Source organism: Musa acuminata, chromosome BXJ3-7 (assembly GCF_036884655.1).
Source record: "Musa acuminata AAA Group cultivar baxijiao chromosome BXJ3-7, Cavendish_Baxijiao_AAA, whole genome shotgun sequence".
Classification (NCBI taxonomy): domain Eukaryota; kingdom Viridiplantae; phylum Streptophyta; class Magnoliopsida; order Zingiberales; family Musaceae; genus Musa; species Musa acuminata.
In genome coordinates, this window is record NC_088355.1 from 16,479,894 (window position 1) to 16,494,991 (window position 15,098).

The window sequence follows — 15,098 nt, forward strand, 5'->3', positions numbered from 1 at the left end:
GCGGTGGCACTACTTAGGGTGAGCGGTGGAACCGCTTGAGGCTCGGCCTCCCAAGTGGTTTGGGTGGTGGTACCACTTGCCATAAAGGTTGTCAGGCGGTGGTATCGCCGAGTGTTAGTGTGTTAGGCGGTGGTACCACCAGTACCCCGAAAATCGGGGATGAGACACTTTTAGGCTCTAAGTTTCAATTCATTTGGTGCCTATAAATACCCCTCTCATCCCTACTTAGAATATACAACAATTGAGAGCAAAAAGAAAGAAAAACGTTGTTGTAATCTTGTGAGAACTCCTCTCAAGCTCTAAGTGTTGGTAAAGTTTAAGAGAGAAGGTAGTGGGAGTGTAAAGGTTCTCTCCTAAACTTGTCAAAAGGAGAATTTAGTTGTAAGGGTAGTTGATCTTTGCCCATTGAAAGAAGATCGGTAGTGGAAGCCGGTAGCCTCGAGTGAAAAGGAATCGGGAGTGGATGTGGGTCACGACGACTGAACCACTATAAATCTAGTTTGCATTTACTTTAAGCTTTTCATCTTTATATTGCAAACTGATTTACTTGCATATTTCTTTCACTATACTTCCGTACGCTTTCAAGTTAAACATTTGTTAAAATAATTTTATCATACGAAGATTTTTATCACTACACTAATTCACCCCCACCCCCCCCCTCATTCTTAGTGCCAACTCAATCCTAACAGTTGGTATCAGAGTCACATTTTTTCTCGTTTGGTTTAACACTCAATAGAAAAGGCTCTTTTCGGCTTTCAAGAGGGTCACTCTATCATTCGTCCTCCTATGTTCAATGAGATGGACTACACATATTAGAAAACTTAAATAAGAGTTTCTTACTTTCTATGAATCTCGATTTATGGAATGTAGTCGAATTTGATTTTAAAAAAGTCTTCTACTCTAATGAACGAATGGAATGATTTTGAGAAAATTTTTTTTTCTTTGAATACTAAAGCTATGAACGCTCTATTTTGTGCTTTGAACAAAAATAAGTTTAATCGTATCTCTTTATGCAAAACTTCACATGAGATTTGGCAAACACTAGAAGTAACTCATGAAGGCACAAATAGAGTAAAAGAATAGAAGATTAATCTTTTGATGCATGATTTCAAATTATTTCGGATGAAGCCAAGTGAAACTATTGTTGACATGTACACCCGTTTTACAAATGCCGTCAATAGTTTAAAAGCTCTTGGCAAATGTTTTTCAAATTTTGAACTTGTTAATAAAGTTTTAAGATCACTTTCTAAAAATTGTTATTCGAAAGTAACGGTAATACAAGAGACAATGGACTTAAACAAATTTCCACTTGAAGAACTTATCGGGTCCTTGATAAACCTACGAAATGACTTATGTGGCACATGAAGAACATGAAAATAACCTTCCAAAGAATATGAAGGATTTAGCACTTCGAATAATAGAATACCACTTGAGTGATAACTCAAGTGATGATGATGATGACCTTGAACTTCTCACAATAAAGCTTAAAAAGTTCTTTAAACAAGAATCAAAGAATAAAAATGAACTTAAAAAGAAGAAGTTGCCAAAGAAGAAGAATGCACTCGAGGTGACTTGGGATGAAACGAGTGCATCCGAAGAGGAGGAGCAAACCAACAAAGGCAAGGTGACGAACTATGCCTTAATGACCTTCGTCAATAAGGTAAGTGACTCAATTGAATCTTTTTTCCTTACCATGAAATCACTTAGTGCTTTTCATAATTAGTTATATATATATATATATATATATATATATATATATATATGATCATGACAATTGCATGTTTTGTAATAATACTTACACATCAAATAAGATTAATTCTTAGTATGTTATAAGAAACAATTATGTGTATCTTGATGATTTTGTATTGCTTTTCGGTTTTAAACATGATGGATGGTTTTCATATGAAAATTTTGGGCATACTTATATGTAATCAATCACATAAAATGAAACACATAAAAAGGAAAATGTATTATCATTGGAATTAAAATGATAAATCAAATCTCTTGTTTAAAGAAGCCTTATGTTTATTGTGTTATATTTTTTGTCATGATAATTTTGATGAATCTGTTTGTATCATATTTGATGATTTTATATTTTGAAACTATGCATGATGAATTTGAATGCACGAATCGACAATCTTTTTGTCACACGAATCATGATTCCTTCACTTGATACTCCTTTTTTTATTATTCATGATGAATTAAGACATATTATGCATGAACCTAGTTCTCCTACGATTATTCTTGTTATTTACTAAAAAGGAGACTTATCCTAATAAATCATGATATATCCAACTAATTCATTTATCGTATTTATGACTTGTGATATATTCAACATGAAACATCCTTCTTGATGCACGTATGATTCACTCTTTTAAGAGAATATTTATCAAATCGTGATAAGTTTTTATCAAGATTTTTCATTGTTCTCCTATGATTCTATTTGCTATATATTAAAGAGAAGCATTATTGAAATCATGATCTTGAATTCTCGGAATCAAAACTTGATATTTTCTTTATGTAAATCAAGATCCCTGACTGTTTATTCTCGAATGACTTCTTGCATTTTATTACAGAGATTATTTATCAAAATGAATCATGTCTTTTGGTATTCACACGATCTTATCTTTCATGATATGATTTTTTTTTGAAAATTCCTTGTATTCATTAAGTATATCTCATCACCAATTTTTTTCTTGATATTCTTTATATGATGATATGAAATTATGCATGAAATACTCATGATATTATATTGATGCATACAAATGAGAAGTTATAATCATGAATGATAGAATGTAATGTAATTTAACATTTTAATACCATCATGATTAGAAATATTTATGAATTGTAACGATGCACGCAATACTTATGATTTTTTTTATGAAATGATGTGAAAGTCAACAATTATCATTTTCTAAAATGATACCTTATTTCAATATGTCATACTAAAATAAGAATGATACTTTATCTTTGTCATGATTTGAAAAATGATGTAAAGGGAAAAGAATTACAACATTGTATTCTTCCCTTCTTTTTGACAACGACAAAGGGGGAGAAAAATTGCTAACTTGCACATTGTAAAGAGAGGCAAAACTTGCTAGCTTGCTCATCTCAAGAGAGAAGCAAGAGTGCTATCTTACATATCTTAAGAGAGGTAATACTCATGATGCATGAACATCTCAAAAATTTGCTAGCTTGCATACTATAAAACGATGTAAAACTTGCTAAATTTGCTAGCTTGCATGTTCGAAAATGATATAAAACTTGCTAAATTTGCTAGCTTGCATGTTCGAAAATGTTGTAAAACTTACTAAGTTTGCTAGCTTACACATTTCAAAAAGATGCAAAAATTTTGCTAACTATCTGAAAAACTTGCTAGCTTACAAGATGATATATGCAATGATGTTTCAAAAACTTGAAATTATACAATGATTTAAAATTATGTCCCAAAAATTGATAGTTGCACTTCTCCTTATTGTTGATGACAAAGGGGGAGAAATATGATGACGATATTAAAATCTTATGCATGATTTTATGATAACATGTTGCTTGGATTTTTGAATTCAAGAGTTCTATCAATATGACATATTGATAGGGGGAGTTTAGTTTAAACTCCATCATCGATTGGTTGTCATCATAAAAAAGCGGGAGATTATTGAATCTCAGATTTTGATGATGAAATCAATTGATGTGTTTGTGATCTGATCTGCATTTTGAGTGACGCATGAAACTTCGATCAGGGAGAGACAATTAAAGTGGGAAGAATAATGTTGGGCCAGAGTGGAACATGTCAGAAGATTGGACGTCGAGTCGAAGGATCGCTGGACATATCAACAAAAGGCTTCGGGCCATGGGTTCGGGCATCGGGCCAAGAAGAGCAAAAATTACGCCAAGGAAATCGGAGTTACGGAGGTCAACTGGTCGATTGGACAATAGGCCGTAAGAGAGGACGATGCGCCAAAGAATTGGACGAGGTGTCAATGAACCAATGATATGTCAAACAACATTCGATTTAGCTTTATAATAATTATCTAGATCGAAGTAGGTTTTAGGTCATAATTAGGTTGGTTTAGAATGTAATTAGGCCAACTCAATTAGGGGCCAATTGGACCTAAGTTAGGGCTGAGTTGGGCCGAATGGAAGGCCCACTTAGAGCCATGCTAGGCAGTGGCACTACCCAAGGTGGGCGATGGAACTACTTGAGGCTCGGCCTCCCAAGTGGTTTGGGCGGTGGTATCGCCTGCCATAAATACTATCATGCGGTGGTACCGCCTAATGTCATTGTTGTAGGCGATGGTACCACCCAGCACTGGTAGTGGTTCCGCTAGTACCCCGAAAACCGGGGATGAGACACTTTTAGGGTCCAAGTTTGAATCCATTTTGGGCCTATAAATGTTGAATCTCGTATTTTGATGATGAAACCACTTGATATGTGTTTATAATTTAAACTGCATTTTGAGTGATGCAGGTCTACTCGATCAGGATTAGACAGTTAACGCAGGAGGAATTGACGTTGCACCGGAGGAGATCACATTCAAGATATTGGACGGCAGAAGGCTTCGGACGTCGGGCATCGGGCCAAGGAGAGCGAAATTGCACCAAGGATATTGGGGTTGCGGAGGTCAACCGTCAATTGGACAACAAGCCGCAAGAGAGGACGATGCACCAAAGAATCATACAAAGCGCCAACCAATGACGTGCCGGGCAACAAAATGTCAATTCGCGTTGTAATAATTGTTTAGATCGGAGTAGAGTTTTAGCTTGTGTGTGTAGGATTAACTACGATAACAATGAAGACATAAAGCAAAACAAAGTGTCGGAGTCAAGCACGAAGGATTCATTGCGAGTTCGAGAGTTCGAAGGAAGTCCGAAGGTTCGTCGGGAATGCTACCAGAACTAGCCGAGAATGAGTAGGGAGCTTGCCGAAGGGTTTTTTGGAAGCTCGCCGAAAGGTTCGTTGGAAGTTCATGGAGCTCGCCGAGAAAGATAGGAGCTTGCCGAAGAAGCTCCTTGGAACTCGTCAAGATCAAATCGTGAAGTCTAGGAGCTTGCCGGGAGTCCGCAGAATGGTTTCCGAGAGTTTATCGGAAAATCGTCGGAAGTTCGCCGGAAGAAGTCTTGACTTACGAACTTTGTAATAGCTTAGAAAATGTCTTTAAATTCATAGTTAGCACATTACTTAGGGTTAGGATTAGGTGTTAATCCTATAAACCAAGTAGGGGCCAATTGGGCTATAGTTCGGACTGGTTTGGGCCAATTTTGGAGCCCAACCAGTGAGTTGAAATAGTGTAGGCAGTGGCACCGCCAGATTTGGCGGTGGCACCGCCTAGCACCCGAGAGCCAGGCGGTGGCACCGCTTGGTTGGACGGTGGCACCGCCAGCATCGGGAACCAAAGAGAATTCAAATTTTGGAGCCCAAATTTGAATCCTCTTGAGACCTATAAATACCCCTCAAATCTCAGCCGAGATAACAACCTTTTGAAAAGCAATAGTTTGAGTTAAGAGCCTTAGAATAGTCTTTGCAAGCCTTGTTTTTCATATTGCTTAAGTGTTCACCTCCTCCCATCTTGTTGAAAATAATTGTAAGAGTGTGAACCACTTGTAAAGGTTGTAAGAGGGGTATTAGTCCTTCCCCTACAAGAAATTTGCTAGTGGAAGTTGGAAGCCTCTTCGAAGAAGGCTTCACAAGTGGATGTAGGTCATTTTGACCGAACCACTTTAAAAACTACTGTGTTATCTGGTTTGCATCCTACTCTTGCCATTTACATACTGCAAACTTCTCTACTTAGTTACTACGCTTCCATACGTTTCTAAGTTATCAAGTTTCTAAAATCCGTTTCCATTGATATTGCTTTTCATCGTACGAAAGATTTATCAAAACCGAAGTTTTAATCCGCTGCACTAATTCACCCCCCCCCCCTCTTAGTGCCGCTTCGATCCTAACAATAAATACCCCTCTCATCCCTGCTTAGAATATATAACAATTAAGAGCAAAAAGAAAGAAAAACGTTGTTGTAATCTTATGAGAACTCCTCTCAAGCTCTAAGTGTTGGTAAAGTTTAAGAGAGGAGGTAGTGGGGGTATAAAGGTTCTCTCTTGAACCTATCAAAAGGAGAATCGAGTTGTAAGGGTAGTATTAGGATCGAGAGCTTACTAAGAGGGGGGGGGTGAATTAGTGCAGCGGATAAAAACGTCAACTTCGTGAAATCTTGTTAGGACTCTAGCTTGGAGAGTCCTAATTGAGAGGGACATTCATGTAAAAATGTTAGGACTCTAGCTAGGAGAGTCCTAATTGAGAGGGACATTCTGTTAGGACTCTAGCTAGGAGGGTCCTAATTGTGAGGGGCATTCATGTATGAGGTTTTTTCTTAGAGAAGAATTAGGAGTTGTAAGGGAATAGGAGTCTTGAGTAGGAATTCTATTAGGAGTTGGTTAGAAGTAAGAGTCTTAAGTAGGAGTCCTATTAGGAGTTAGGGTTTAGAAGCCCTATAAATAGCCATGTATTCCTTCTCTTTTCTTAAGCAATAGATGAATCTTTTCTGCAGCCTTTGAGCAGCAACTTGGAGGGAGGAACCCCTATAGAGTTCCAAGGAGGCCGATCCCCTAAAGAGATCAACCCCAAGTTTAGAATCTGCAAGGGTTCTATCACCTGGTATCAGAGCAACGTTCTTGGCGTCTCGCTGCCCTTCCACAGCCATCCATCAACCCTCTACAACCATCAAAAGCAATTCCCACAATTGCTTAAAAGATCGTCACCGAATTTCGCCATCATCTCCACCACCGCGGATCATCCTTTGATCTCCCCGTGAATTGCAACAGGTTCTGGTTTCCTACCTTACTGCTGCTGCAATTTAGTTATCCTTATTCGAAAATCCAAAAAAAAAAAAAAAAAATTGTTCCTATATTGCTGCATAAACTTTTCGTCACAGAGTTTTCATCTCTACGACGAAAGATACATTGCAGAATTCCAGCCGCATAGCACCATCTGTTTGATCTTGCTACTGTGCTTTTTCTATCCAAATTTCTATGAAATTTTTATGACATCTTTGACACTTCTTAATAGTGGATTTTCCTTTGGTTTCATCAAAAAATTCTCAATATAAACTACTGATCTTTTATGTCCAATCTGCTGCACTTGAATTGCAGAATTCAAGCCGCATAGCACCATCTGTTTGATCTTGCTACTGTGCTTTTTCTATACAAATTTCTACGAAATTTTTATGACATCTTTGAAACTTCCTAACAGTAGATTTCCCTTTGGTTTCATCGAAAAATTCTCAATATAAACTACTGATCTTTTATGTCCAATCTGCTGCACTTGAAAATCTATGCTGCAGAAAATTTCAGCTGCATATCGTTGCCTTAACCCATCTATTTGCAATCTTTTTGAATAAAATTTCTTATACACTTCATAGATCATCTTGGCTTCCATCTAAGATTTATCTATTAAGAAATTCATCTCTAAAAACGATTTTATGTTGCTGCAAATTTTCATCGTAACCCGCTGAAATTTTTCGACGATAATTCTGTAATTGCAACTTGCACCAATTTCCTTGCTATTATACTGCCGAAATTTTCTTGATTAAATTAGATATCCTTGCTGTCATATAAACTGTAATTTTTCTATCAATTCCCTCCTCAATTCTCTCAAGTTTTTGGTGGAAATTACGTCGAGAAACCGTTGTTTCTTCGACGACAATTCTACTCTTACAAGACAGCACATACTTGCTGCAACTTCCACGGATTTCTGTCAAACCTTTGCTACCATCTACCACAGATCCAAAACTTTCATCCACAGCCCTAAAACTCTACCAAACCACACCCTCAAACTGCACCCAAAACAGCCACAAAACAAGCCTAAACCGCAGCCTACATCCACCAATCCACCAACACTTTCGACCATCACTTCAATCAATCTATACATGCCTTTAACCCAACAGCAAAAGAGAGATCTTAACATCATTGATTTGGGGCCATATACTATGGTATCTAAGGAGGCAATCAATGCTAAATTCGAAGCTTTGGAGGCGCGAATGGAGGATAAGATTCTGATGCTCTTTACATAACTCAGATTGGGCCGACCACTAAGCCCGAAGAAATCATATCAAGGAGAGAGCTTTGCCCAATCACACCAAGCCCGAAGAGATGACTTCCAAGGGAGAGTAGGCTCTATGACCGACCCCAACTATCCATGCATGAGAGTGGACTTCCCTAGATGGGAAGAAGGAGACCCGATTGGTTGGATCTCGCGCGCGGAGCGATATTTTCGGTACCACAAAACTGCGGATGTATCTATGGTGAAAATTACAGCTATACATCTTGAAGGGATGCTATACAGTGGTTTGACTGGTTTGAACATACTTATGGAGTCCTTTCATGGCGACAATTCAAAGAAGGACTATTGATTCGCTTCAGACCAACCGATTACGAGAATATTGACGAACAACTAGCAAAGATCCAACAAACCTCCACCATTCAGGAGTACCAAACCAGGTTTGAAAGGTTATCTAATCAAACTCATGATTGGTCTCAAAAACAGCTATTGTGGACCTTCATTGAGGGCTTGAAGCCAGAGATCCGAGGAGAAGTTAAAGCGCGACAACCGTATACGCTTATGGCAGCTATCTCTTTCGCACGACATCAAGAGGAGCAATTGAACCATGAAGCTCGGAGGACTAGGGTCTCTCCTCAACCAGTAATATTGAAGCCCTTAGCCCCCCCTATTGTCGACCAAGTCCCTACACTAAAGAGGTTAACAAGAGAAGAGCTTCGGGAGCGATATGCGAAGGGGTTTTGTTGGCATTGTGACGAGCCGTGGAGCCGTGAGCATCGCTGTAGTAAAGGGGGACTTCTTATGATTGAACCGATAGAAGAAGAGGTCATTGAACTGTTGAATCTCGTATTTGGATGATGAAACCACTTGATATATGTTTATGATTTAATCTGCGTTTTGAGTGACGCAGGATGCTTCGATCAGGATGAGACAATTAAAGCAGGATAATCATGTTGTGCCGAAGGAACATGTCAGAAGATTGGACGTCGGGCCGGTGGATCGGTCGACGTATCGACAGAAGGCTTCGGGCCGTGAACTCGGGCATTCGGCCAAGAAGAGCGGGTATTGTGCCAAGGATATCGGAGTTGCGGAGTCAACTGGCCGATTGGGCAATAGGCTGCAGGAGAGGACGATGCGCCGAAGAATCGGACGAAGCGTCGAGAGACCAATGACATGTCGGACAACTTGGTTAATTGCTTAGGATTAATTGTCTCGATCGAAGTTTTGATTTGTTGTGCAGGATTAACTACGATAAGAGTAAGACAAGCAGCAGGTGTTGCGCCGGAGTCAAGATCATGATCACGTTGGGAGTTCGAGAGTTCGACGGAAGTTCGGACGGTCGTCGGAGGTTCAGCGAGAACAGATCCGAGAAGTCCAGAAGCTTGCCAAGCGAAGCTCGTCGGAACTCGCCAGGTGGATCGTCGCAAAGTCCAGGAGTATGCCGGATGTCCGCAGAAGGATCACCGAGGGTTTATCGGATGATCGACGGAAGTTGGCTGGAAACTCGCCGGAAGAAGCGATTGACGCATCGGAGCAAAGCTGCAGAAGGTGTCTTAGAGTTAATCGTAGTTAGCATGATGATTAAGCATGAAAATGGGAGGTGATCCCATTAGCTTAATCTTGGGGCAATTGGGCCCCTGAAAAGATTCAAATTGGGCCGAATGGAGCGAACCATTCGGACCCTGATTGCACCAGGAGGTGCAACCGCCCCAGCCAGGAGGTGCAACCGCCAGGGCTGTGAGGTTGGGAGGTGCAACCGCCCCAGCCAGGAGGTGCAACCGCCAGGGCTGCGAGGCTGGGAGGTGCAACCGCCCCAGCCAAGAGGTGCAACCGCCCAGAGCTCAGTCTTCGAGCTAGACTGGGCGGTGCAACCTCCTCTGTCAAGAGGTTGCACCGCCAGAGCTCAAGTTTCGAGCTCTGCCAGGCGATGCAACCACCGAGCTCAGTCTTCGAGCTCTGGCAGAGAGGTGCATCAGCCTGAGCTCAGTCTCGAGCTCTGCCAGGTGATGCAATCACCGAGCTCAGTCTTCGAGCTCTGGCAGAGAGGTGCATCAGCCAGTTTCAAGCTCTGCCAGGTGATGCAACCACCGAGCTCAGACTTCGAGCTCTGCCAGGCGGTGCAACCACCGAGCTCAGTCTTCGAGCTCTGCCAGGTGATGCAACCATCGAGCTCAGTCTTCGAGCTCTGGCAGAGAGGAGCAATCGCCTGAGCTCAGTCTTCGAGCTCTGCCAGGCGGTGCCACCTCTCCAGTCAAGAGGTGCAACCGCCTGATCCCAGAATTCTGGGATTTGATCGATTTGATCGTTTTGAGCTCGAATTTTGAATTGGGTTGGGGCCTATAAATACCCCACCCATTCAGCACTGAAAAGATACAGATCCACACCGAATTCTTGATCTTTTCAGTGATTCTAAGAGCTCAAATTTGTGTAAAGTCCTAAAGTTCTCCTCCTTCTGTTCTTCAAGTCTTGAGTTGTAAAGAGAGGAGAGAAAGGATCTGTAAAGGTTGTCTCCTAAGCCTGTCAAAAGGAGAGAAACTGTAAAAGGGCAGTTAGCCTTCGCCCATTGAAGGAAGGCAGCTAGTTGACGTCGGTGACCTCGTCGGAGGAGGAAGCCAAAAGTGGAGTAGGTCAAGACTGACCGAACCACTCTAAATCTCTGGTTTGCTTTTACCTTGAGCACTTTATCATTACTGCAAACCTCCTACATTGCTACTGCCCTCTGCGCCTTTACGAACGGGTTTCTAAGCTCTGATCTTTCAGAATCTGCATTCAAACGTAAATCGTGTTTTCGTACGATCTTCACACTGCAGTTTACGCTTACATTCGGATTCCATTTATAACTGCAAACTGCTTTCTACGTAAAACGCTTTTCAAGGTTCAAAACTGCTTTTAGACGCAAAACTACATTTAGACGTAAAGTTACGTTTAGACGTAAAACTGCGTTTAGACGCAAAACTGTGTTTAGACGTAAAACTGCGTTTAGACGTAAAACTGCGTTTAGACGTAAAATTGCGTTTAGACGTAAAACTACGTTTAGACGCAAAACTGCGTTTAGACGTAAAACTGCGTTTAGACGTAAAACTGCGTTTGGACGTAAAACTGAGTTTAGACGCAAACTACGCTTAGACGCAAACTGCGCTTAGACGCAAACTGTGCGTAGACACAAACTGTGCTTAGACGCAAACTGCGCTTAGACGCAAAACTGCGCTTAGACGCAAACTGCACTGTGATTCTGCTTTTATATCGAAATCGTTTTTTTATCGGACGAACGCAGCTTGTGTTTTTAAATTACTGTAAGATTTCCGCTGCACTAATTCACCCCCCCCCCCTCTTAGTGCTCTCGATCCTAACATGAACATCCAAAAGAGAGCCTTGAACATGAAGAAGAAGATGCAGAAGAAGAGCCACAATCGACCGAAGTTACGGTACATACACTAGCTAGCTACTCAAACCCGCAAACGATGAAAATTGGAGGCCTTCTCAAACAACAACCAATCACTGTTCTCATCGACACGGGCAGTACTACTAACTTCCTAAATAGTAAGCTTGCTGTTCGGATATCATTACCTATCGAGAATCGCTGCAGGTTTGATGTTAAGGTCACCGACGGACGGATTTTGAATTGTGATCATAGGCACTTGCAGGAGAAACTATTGCTGCAGGACCAAGAGATAATTGCAGATTTCTTCCTTCTCCCTCTTAACAATCATGAGGCCATGCTTAGAATTAAATGGTTGACGACATTAGGTGATATTTCTTGGAATTTTATGAAACTAATTATGAAATTTTACAGTAAGGAGAAACAGGTGACATTGCACGGGAAACATGGGGGCGACATAACAACGATTTGCACACAACAAATGGAGAATGTTTTGCATAAAGCATGCAGTGACTTTTTGGTACAACTTGAGCAGCAAACTAAGGGAGAGCCAATAGAATTTGAAGATCCAAATCTACTTCCTTTGCTTACTGAATTTTCAAATATATTTGACGAACCGCGCAACCTACCTCTTACCTGTCGGCATGATCATTGTATAATGATTCTTCTAGGCAAATCTTCAGCAAATGCTCAGCCATATCAGTATCCACATCTCCAGAAGGATGAAATAGAAAGGATTATAAAAGAGATGCTCGAAACAGGAGTTATTCGGCCAAGTTGCAACCTCTACTCTTCGCCGGTGCTACTTGTACGCAAGAAGGACGGAACAAGGCGAATATGTGTTGATTACCGAGCTCTCAATGGCATAATCATCAAGGACAAATACTTTATTCCAATAGTAGATGAATTGCTAGATGAAAGGGAGCACAAATCTTTACAAAGCTGGACCTTTGATCCGGGTATCATCAAATACGAGCATGCGAAGAAGACATACGGAAAACCACCTTTTGAACACACAACAACCACGAATTTTTGCTTTCTTCAACAAAAGGTGGAATATCTTGGGCATATCATATCAGAGGAAGGTGTGGCAGTGGACCCCTTCAAAATTGGAGTAATGCAAAACTGGCCGACCTCGAGAAACATAAAATTGCTACATGGCTTTCTGGATTTAACAGGCTACTACCGCAAGTTCGTGAAAATCTATGGAAAGATCAGTACACCACTTACTTCCTTACTAGAAAAAGATGTCTTCCAATGGTTGGACAGAGCCTCCGCTGTCTTCGACAAACTTAAGGTAGCCATGATGACAACGCCGGTGCTAACACTACCAGATTTCAACCGACCCTTCATTATTGAGGCCAACACATCTAGAGTCAGAATTGGAGCCATTCTCATTCAAGATGGTCAACAACTCGCATACACTAACAAGGCATTATCTCCCTCCGATCAAAATATGTCAACATATAATAAGGAGATGCTCACCATTATGCGCGCAGCAACGAGGTGGAGATTGTACTTGATCAGGCGATACTTTCAAATCAAGACCGACCATAAAAGCCTAAAATATCTCTTGGAGCAGAAGATATCTTCCCCCGAGCAGCAAAAATGGGTAACAAAACTTCTTGGATTTGATTTTGAAATAACTTACAAAAAGGGGAAAGAGAATGTTCTTGCAGATGCGCTTTCGCAGCTACCCGAGCAAGTTGAAGTTTCGACCGTTTCACTTCCGACCAGCGACTTCCTTGAGGATATTAAGATGGAATGGCAGGAAGATTCAGATACTAGTAAGATTATAAAAAAATTGGAGGAAGCACCAAGCCCCATGGCTCATTACAATTGGGACTCAAAAGAATTACACTATAAGGGGCGCATTGTGCTTGTGACAAATTCTACTTGCATCTTCAATAGCAGATTTTGGACAAAGTTATTCTATATGCAGGGTACTAAATTGAAAAGGAGTACGACATATCACCCACAAACCAACAGCCAACCGGAAGTTTTAAACAGGTGCTTGGAGACAGCCCAAAGCCACCCACCAAATATGACTACCCAAAGAGAACTCCAGACCTAGCCAAGTGCCATTATTGATCGACAGATCATGACTCGACGACGACGACCCACTAATGAAGTGCTAATACAATGGGCGAACCTACCAAAAGAAGATGCCACTTGGGAGAACTATGATGACTTGAAGATCAAATTCCCAGAATTCATGAATCATCAGCCTCGAGGACAAGGCTGATTTGAAGAGGGCGGGTCTGTTAGGACTCTAGCTTGGAGAGTCCTAATTGAGAGGGACATTCATGTAAAAATGTTAGGACTCTAGCTAGGAGAGTCCTAATTGAGAGGGACATTCTGTTAGGACTCTAGCTAGGAGGGTCCTAATTGTGAGGGGCATTCATGTAGGAGGTTTTTTCTTAGAGAAGAATTAGGAGTTGTAAGGGAATAGGAGTCTTGAGTAGGAATTCTATTAGGAGTTGGTTAGAAGTAAGAGTCTTAAGTAGGAGTCCTATTAGGAGTTAGGGTTTAGAAGCCCTATAAATAGCCATGTATTCCTTCTCTTTTCTTAAGCAATAGATGAATCTTTTCTGCAGCCTTTGAGCAGCAACTTGGAGGGAGGAACCCCTATAGAGTTCCAAGGAGGCCGATCCCCTAAAGAGATCAACCCCAAGTTTAGAATCTGCAAGGGTTCTAACAAATCTCTCCGTACGTTGAAAATCGATTCTGACGTAAAAGTCGTTTCGTAAAGATAATAACTTTGAAAGTGTATTCGTAAAGATAGCTTGAAGGTAGTAAGCACTTAAAGAGGTTTGCAATAAGGAAATAGCAAGAATAAAATGCAAACTGAGATTTAGAGTGGTTCGGTCAATCTTGACCTACGTCCAATTTCGACTTCCCCCTCCAACGAGGTCACCGGCATCCACTAGAGGCCTTCCTTCAATGGGCGATGGCCAATCACCTTTTACACCCCTCTTCTCCTTTTACCGGGTTTAGGAGATAACCCATACAAGCACTCACACTCCTCTCTTACAGATTTCTAACACTTAGAGTTGAGGAGAGAAATCTAGAGATTGCAATAGCGTTTCTCTACTTTTAAACTCTCTATGCTTATGTTCTTCAACCAGGGATGGGAGGGGTATTTATAGGCTTCAAGTTGATTCAAACTTGGAGCCTAAATCTTTCCCATCCCGGGTTCCCCGAGTACGGGCGGTACCACCGCCTACGTTGGGCGGTACTATCGCCTAGTGTCAGTTTGACAGACACTGCCCTAGGCAGTACCACCACCCAGGTCTAGCGGTACCACCGCCTAGGGGCCGATGTTGGGTGGTACCACCGCCCAGACTACCGGTACCATCGCCGGCACCCTGCCAGCGGCGGTACAACTGCTTAGACTAGCGGTACCACCGCTTGACATAGTCTCGAAGATTGTGCCACGATGGTGAGTCTTCTTGGGGAACTGTTTGGGCCTCTTATTGGGCCCAACATAGTTCTTACATGGGCCTAGCTGGCTCCTAATTGGGTTGGCCTAAATTCAATCCCAATTACGTGCTATCTACGATTCCTAAGATATATTCTAAGCTAAACATCCCTATGTCAATTCTTCCGGTGGGCTTCCGGCGATCTTCCGACGAACCTCTAACGAACTCTTAGCAATGTTTCGGC